Source organism: Sapajus apella, unplaced genomic scaffold (genome assembly GCF_009761245.1).
Source record: "Sapajus apella isolate SASKATOON/1434 unplaced genomic scaffold, GSC_monkey_1.0 scaffold180, whole genome shotgun sequence".
NCBI lineage: Eukaryota > Metazoa > Chordata > Mammalia > Primates > Cebidae > Sapajus > Sapajus apella.
In genome coordinates this window covers 191,997-198,407 of record NW_022437120.1, presented here as the reverse complement: position 1 = coordinate 198,407, position 6,411 = coordinate 191,997, and the positions used below count along the sequence as shown (strand labels likewise).

At 45.4% G+C, this 6,411-nt stretch overlaps 1 protein-coding gene, 1 long non-coding RNA gene and 1 other non-coding gene across 6 annotated transcripts in view; 2 read left to right on the top strand and 1 right to left on the bottom strand.

The window, feature by feature from the left end:
* FDFT1 (farnesyl-diphosphate farnesyltransferase 1) overlaps positions 1-6,411 on the top strand; it is a 53,068-nt gene that overhangs the window by 35,235 nt on the left and 11,422 nt on the right. The gene's annotated exons all lie outside the window — the stretch shown is intronic.
* On the top strand, positions 3,294-3,401 carry LOC116543085. Its single transcript, XR_004265467.1, has one exon. It is a non-coding gene; the product is annotated as a U6 spliceosomal RNA (small nuclear RNA).
* The window catches only part of LOC116543053, a 9,646-nt gene continuing 9,482 nt past the window's right edge, over positions 6,248-6,411 (bottom strand). The window contains exon 2 of the long non-coding RNA XR_004265456.1: positions 6,248-6,329. This is a non-coding gene — a long non-coding RNA (uncharacterized LOC116543053). The remainder of the gene's footprint in view (positions 6,330-6,411) is intronic.

The window sequence follows — 6,411 nt, the reverse complement described above, 5'->3', positions numbered from 1 at the left end:
GCGATCTTGGCTTACTGCAGCCTCCGCCTCTGGGTTCAAGCAATTCTCCTGCCTCTGCCTCCTGAGTAGCTGGGACTACAGGCATGTGCCACTACGCCCAGCTAATTTTTGCATTTTTAGTAGAGACGGGGCTTCACCATTGTTGGCTAGGATGGTCTTGGTCTCTTGATCCTCCCGCCTCAGCTTCCCAGAGTGCTGGGATTACGGGCGTGAGCCACTGCACCTGGCCGGGGAGAAATATTAATACTTAGGTTGATTTGATTTAGAAAAATCTCTGAAGATTTCTTAAGTCTTAAGCAATAGAACCTGATAATGGTTTTAGTTTCAGCAGTAAGGACATTTTACAAATAAAGTTTTTTTAGACAGAGTCTCGCTCTGTTGCCCAGGCTCGAGTGCAGTGGCACAATCTCGGCTCACTGCAACCTCTATCGCCCAGATTCTCTTGCCTCAGGCCCTGAGTAGCTGGTAGTAGAGACAGGATTTCACCATGTTGGTCAGGATGGTCTAGAACTCCTGACTTTGTGATTCGCCAGCCTCGACCTCCCAAAGTGCTGGGATTGCACTCATGAGCCACCGCACCTGGCCGCAAATAAAATTTTAAATGAAAACATTTTGTATGAAGTCACAAGCTGTCTGGCCTCTTGCTGGTGTCCAGATGTGAACACTGATCCTATTTCTCCTCAGTGATGACATCTGTCCCTTGCAGTAGGAAAGGAGGAAACATTTACTGTCACTCTTGGACTTAGTGTTGTAGCTAGCATGCACCTGGAAGGGACTTGCCAGAGGATCTCCTCCTGCGCCTCCAGTGCTTCAGTGAAGACTTGGAGTGCGGCCCAGGTCTTCCTGAGCAGGTGGCCACCCTCTGCAAGGCCCTCCACCCCACTCTGGAGCAATCTCCACTTCAGACCAGCCTGGACGCCTGTCAGCTGGGGAGAAGATCAACCTGCTATTTTGGGATAGAAATAAATACTAAGCCAAACAGCCAGAAACCCTCATTCCCCTCTCTGCCAAAGTGAATTCCTTGGCAGTTCATGTCTCTGCATGTGGCTCAGTCTTGTGGCTCAGTCAGAGCATCACCAGGCTCTTCAGGCCTTGGGTGCCTCGCAGCTCAAGGGTGGTTGCCAGGCAGCAGCCGCCAGGCATCACCTGGGAGCTCGTTAGACATCAGCCCCCACCGAAACATATCAAATCAGAATCTGCCTTTTTTTGTTTTTTTCGAAATGATATTTTTGCTTTAATGGGGTTTAGATGTTCATAGGTGAGAGTTTTAAATGATTATCAAGCTGATTCCATACTCTGCTGTTGTAAGTGCAACTGCTGAGACCTGCAAGTCCCACATGGACTCGCAGAGCAGCTGCTGTAGCACAGCACTGCACGAGCTCATTCACCAGTAAACATTTCTAGCAGCCTGTGTCATTTCATCATCAGGCCAGGCTCTGCGGCTCACACCTGTAATCCCAACACTTCGGGAGGCTGAGGCAGGCAGATCACTTGAGGTCAGGAGTTCAAGACCAGCCTGGCCAATATGGCGAAACCCCATCTCTACTGAAAATACAAAATTTAGCCAGGCGTGGTGGTGTACACTTGTAATCCCAGCTACTCGGGAGCCTGAGACATGAGAATCGCTGCAACCCGGGCAGTAGAGGTTGCAGTGAGCTGAGATGGCACCACTGCACTCCAGCCTGGGCAACAGAATGAGACCCTTTCTCAAAAAAACTACAAAAGTCTTTATTTGACTTCAGCTATATGCCAGGCATGTAGATGAAAAGTCTGCGAAGACCTGTCCTTGACAAGCAGATGTATGTAATTCCTTGACTGAGGCTGGTAGGTCCTTAAGACCTGAATAATTGAGTTGGCAGAAACCTGTGTGCCTTCAAGTAAATGGAGAGTGGGGTTTGGGCTGGCAACAAAGCATCTAGAAGGTCCCTTTGGCCTTATTCACCTTATCTCCTGGAAGGGCATGTTAAAGTGCTTTTGGGGTTCTCTTTTTAAAAAAGCATTTTTTGGTTTGTTGTTCGTGTTATTCACTTGGGTGCCAGCAATCGATTCCAAATAAGCAAATCTGTTTTCACAAAAGGATATAAGGTGGCTTATTACAACAGGTAACAAAGTACAAGTAGGTGAGAAAGTAAAATGAAGAACTAAAGTTACAGGAGCCACAGAATTAACCCAGAAATGAATAAGTGTGTAGTTTGGTGCTGATGTTATCATCCCTTATTTGTACGTTGCTTGTACGGTTGCTCTGAAAAGGTTAAGTCTTCAATTTTAAAAAATGAAATCTCGCTGAGCATGGTGGCGTACGCCTCGAATCCCAGCACTTTGAGAGGCTGGGGAGGTGGATCACTTGAGGTCAGGAGTTCGAGACCAGCTGACCTATGTGATGAAACCCTGTCTCTACTAAAAATACAAAAATTAGCTGGGCATAGTGGTGGGTACCTGTAATCCCAGCTACTCAGAAGGCTGAGGCAGGAGTATCATGTGGACTTCGGAGGCGGAGGCTTCAGTGAGCCAAGATTGAGCCAGTGAACCCCAAGCCTGGGCAACAGAGCGAGACTCTATCTCAACAAAAAAAAAAAAAAAAAAAAATTCTACAATATACCAAAACCATGACTTACCTTAGAAACTCTTTTCAGGGTCATCCTAGTGCATTTTACAGCCTTTGGTGGCATCAGGGCATTCGGGTCACTTACAAGAGTGGTGCCTGAGACCCTGTGTGTCCCTGCCACTCATCTTGGCCTTCAGCCACTGCTGGAGCAACCAGTTTCAAGTAGAGCTAGACCTTGCCTTCTGCTCCAGAGACCTCTCGCTTTCTGCCCTTGGCTTCTGATGAGCTGCAGAAACTGCCTGGTACTCGGGTACTGACAACCCAGAGAGGTGCCCTCTGCTCCTCAGGGGTACCTTTCATAAGGCTCCTTGAAGGCCGCTCGAGATCAAGCCAACTCAACACATCCTTGCTAGGCCTTCCTGCCTCGTGTTTCACCTCTCCACTTGTTTCCAAATAAATGACCGCACACAAGCTTTGGCCTCTGGTTCTGCCTTTAGGACAAAGGCTAAGACAAGCAGTAAAGTGACACTGGCAGACAGGAGGATGGCTTCTGAGGTCATTCTCTCATCACTATAGATTTTACTTGATGAATGCCTATATTTAAAAGTCTTGCCCGGGTGGAGTGGCTCATGCCTATAATCCCAGCACTTTTGGAGGCCGAGGTGGGTGGATCATTTGAGGTCTGGAGTTTCAGACCAGCCTTGACCCACATGGTGAAGTCCCATCTCTACTAAAAATACAAAAATTAGTGCTCGCTTCGGCAGCACATACACTAAAATTGGAGCAATACAGAGAAGATTATCATGGCCCCGTGCGGAAGGATGACACGCAAATTCGTGAAGTGTTGCATATTTTTAAAAAGATAATTAGCCAGGCATGCTGGCACACGCCTATAATTCTAGTTATTTGGGAGGCTGAGGCAGGAGAATTGCTTGAACCTGGGAGGCAAACGTTGCAGTGAGCCAAGATTGCACCACTGCACTCCAGCCAGAGTGAGACCCTGTCTCAAAAAAAAGGAAGTCTTTTTGGCTTGGCATGGTGGCTCATGCCTTTAATTCCACGGGAGGCCAAGCATTCTAGGGAGGCCAAGGTGGAGGAATTGCTTGAGCCGAGAAGTTTGAGACCAGCCTGGGCAACATGGCAAAACCCGTCTCTACAAAAAAAAAAAAAAAAAGTGGGAGGATCACTTGATCTGGGGAGGTCGAGGCTGCTGTGAACTCACGATAGTGCCATTGTATTCAGCCTTGAGAACCGGGTGAGACCCTGGATCAAAGGAAAAAAAAATTCTTCCTCATTCCTGAAAAGGGAAATGGGAAAGAAATTAAAAATAATTTTTTGAAAAATATTTTTTTGGGCCAGGCATGGTGGCTGACACTTGTACTCCCAGCACTTTTGGGAGGCTGAGGTGGGTGGATTGCTTGACCCCAGTAGTTCAAGACCAGCTTGGGCAACATGACGAAACCCTGTCTCCAGAACAAACAAACAAATCTTCTATGGGCTTAAAACAGTGCTGGCCAGAATAAAACAAATTCCATCAGATATAAAACAGCTGAAAATCTATTTAAGATTGAGTTTCTTAAGGAAAAAAAAAAAAAAAAAAGCTACAAAGCTGTTTTACAGCTTTAATTTTTTATCCAGCACTGTAGACGTGTGTGTGACGTGTGTGTGACGTGTGTGTGACGTGTGTGTGTGTGTGTGTGTGTGTGTAGAGATGCACCTAGCTTTAAACATCCAGCCTAGTTTGGAAAGCTAAGCCACATACCATACATGAATAGGTCAGTGGCATCGTCATGAAAACTTTTTCCATTAACTATTTCAAAGGCTTTGTCTTTCCATTTTGAATTTATAAATGTACCAATTCTAATATGCCCCATCAACTTTTTTCTCTCAGCCTTTGAAAATCATAGTTTTCTCACCGAAATCTAGTTTTTGGCTTTTCGCTTCTTTTGGAGAAAATGAAATTCCCCCATGACACAGTGTTCTTGGTGCTAAATCTGCCTGTGCCTCTGCTTCGTTCTTCGGTGATTTGGCTTTATAGGTGTGCACCTGTCCTCCTCTCGTGGACGACCTCCCGCAGGGCCATTTCTATCCTAACAGCTTGGGAAGTTACGGCTACAAGTGCAGTTCAGGGAAATAGTCATTTACTCCATGCGTGACAGCATAAATATTAGAACTGGAGCTTGAATTCTGTTCTTCTGACAGAATCTGCCTTTACCCAGATCCACAGGTGATCCCTGTGGACACAGGTTTGGAAAGCACCGCTGTCTATTACCGTCCTCTCCGCAGAGCCCCACTGCGTTTGCCTTTGAACCATGCGAGGAACCCCAAGATAGTACATCTCGAGCCCCTGCACTTTGCTTGTGTGCAAGCCTGACGCCTCTGTCTGCGGGCTCTTTTGCCTCTTTCCCCTCAAGATTCTCCACTTGTCTTGCATGTGAACCCGTCATCTCACTGGCTCCCCCCTCTTGGTTTATGCTCATGCTCAGTCACTCGCTTCAAAACGTGAGCACATCCCAGTCCCTCCCTCCACCCCTGCCTTTCCTTCACAGTGAAGCTTCTCAGAAGACTGGGCAGACTTCACTTTATTCCTGTTTCCTCAATCCACTTGATTCTGGCGTTGGTTCCTACCTTGTCATTAGAATTTTTATTACCAAGTGATTTGATATCTCCCAATTTACTCATCAGGTGGTCAGTTAGAAATCTTCCTTGACCCACTGTACCATTTGGCACTGACTTTTCCTCAAAGCCTTTCCTCTTCAGGCTTCTGTGTTCCTGTTAAGCCTTCTGTGTTCCAACTTTCTGCCTGCTCCATGCCTTTGTGGCTTCTCTGCTTCTATCACTCCTTAAATGATGGAGTTTCCGTGGTTCTGTGTTGATTTGCATTTTTGGCCACAGCTCCTTCCTCCACCCCGTGTACATCCCTCCCTGCCGGATTAGTCCAGCTCACACCTTAGGTGTGAACTCTTTTTTGATTGTTAATGATATTGCCACCTACCCAATCATGGAATCCAGGAGTCCACAGAAATCCTGGAGTCCTTTATTCTCCCATACCCTGCGTGTAGACAGTCTCCGTGTCCTGCCTGTTCTACCTTTATCCTTTCATACCTGTGAAAAATTTGTGTGCCGTAGCCAGTTATGGTGGCATGCACCTGTACTCCCAGCAACTTGGGAGGCTGAGGCAGGAGTATCACTTGATCCCAGGAACTCGAAGCGGCAGTGATGCGGTGAGCTGTGATCACATACCACACTCTCCGGCGTGGGTGACAGAACAAGACTTCATCTAAAATACACACGCGCGTGCACATACACACACACACATTCAACTTTGTTCATTACCTTTTGGCTCACCAATTCTAGGATTTTATTGTGCAGAAATTACCAGAAAATGTGCAAGGATGCTTACCGTAGTATTTTGTCCTCAATCCTCATAGGTAGGGAGTTTATTAAATTGTAGAACATTCATGGTAAGCAGATTGTGTTTAAAAAAAAAAAAAAGGACTGACATCATTTTGTAGGTTCTGGCATTTAAAATATACACAAAATATTACGTGAGTGAAAAGAGTCAAATTACAGAAACACGTTTATAACCTTATTTTAGAAATTGTGCATATGTATCATTTTATGTGAACAGTGTAGAATCATACGGATTTATACACTATTCTAGATAGTACACTCATATAGGACATTTTGCACGTTTCTATGTATTGTCTTAGCTGGGTATAGCAGAAGATCTAAAAATAACAGTAGCCTACAGCCAAGGAAGAATAGCGTGAGGGAATTTTGACTTTTTTTTTTTTATTTTTTTATTTTTTTTTATTTTTTATTTTTTTTTTGATTTTTTTTTTTTTCATTGATTTCGTTTATTT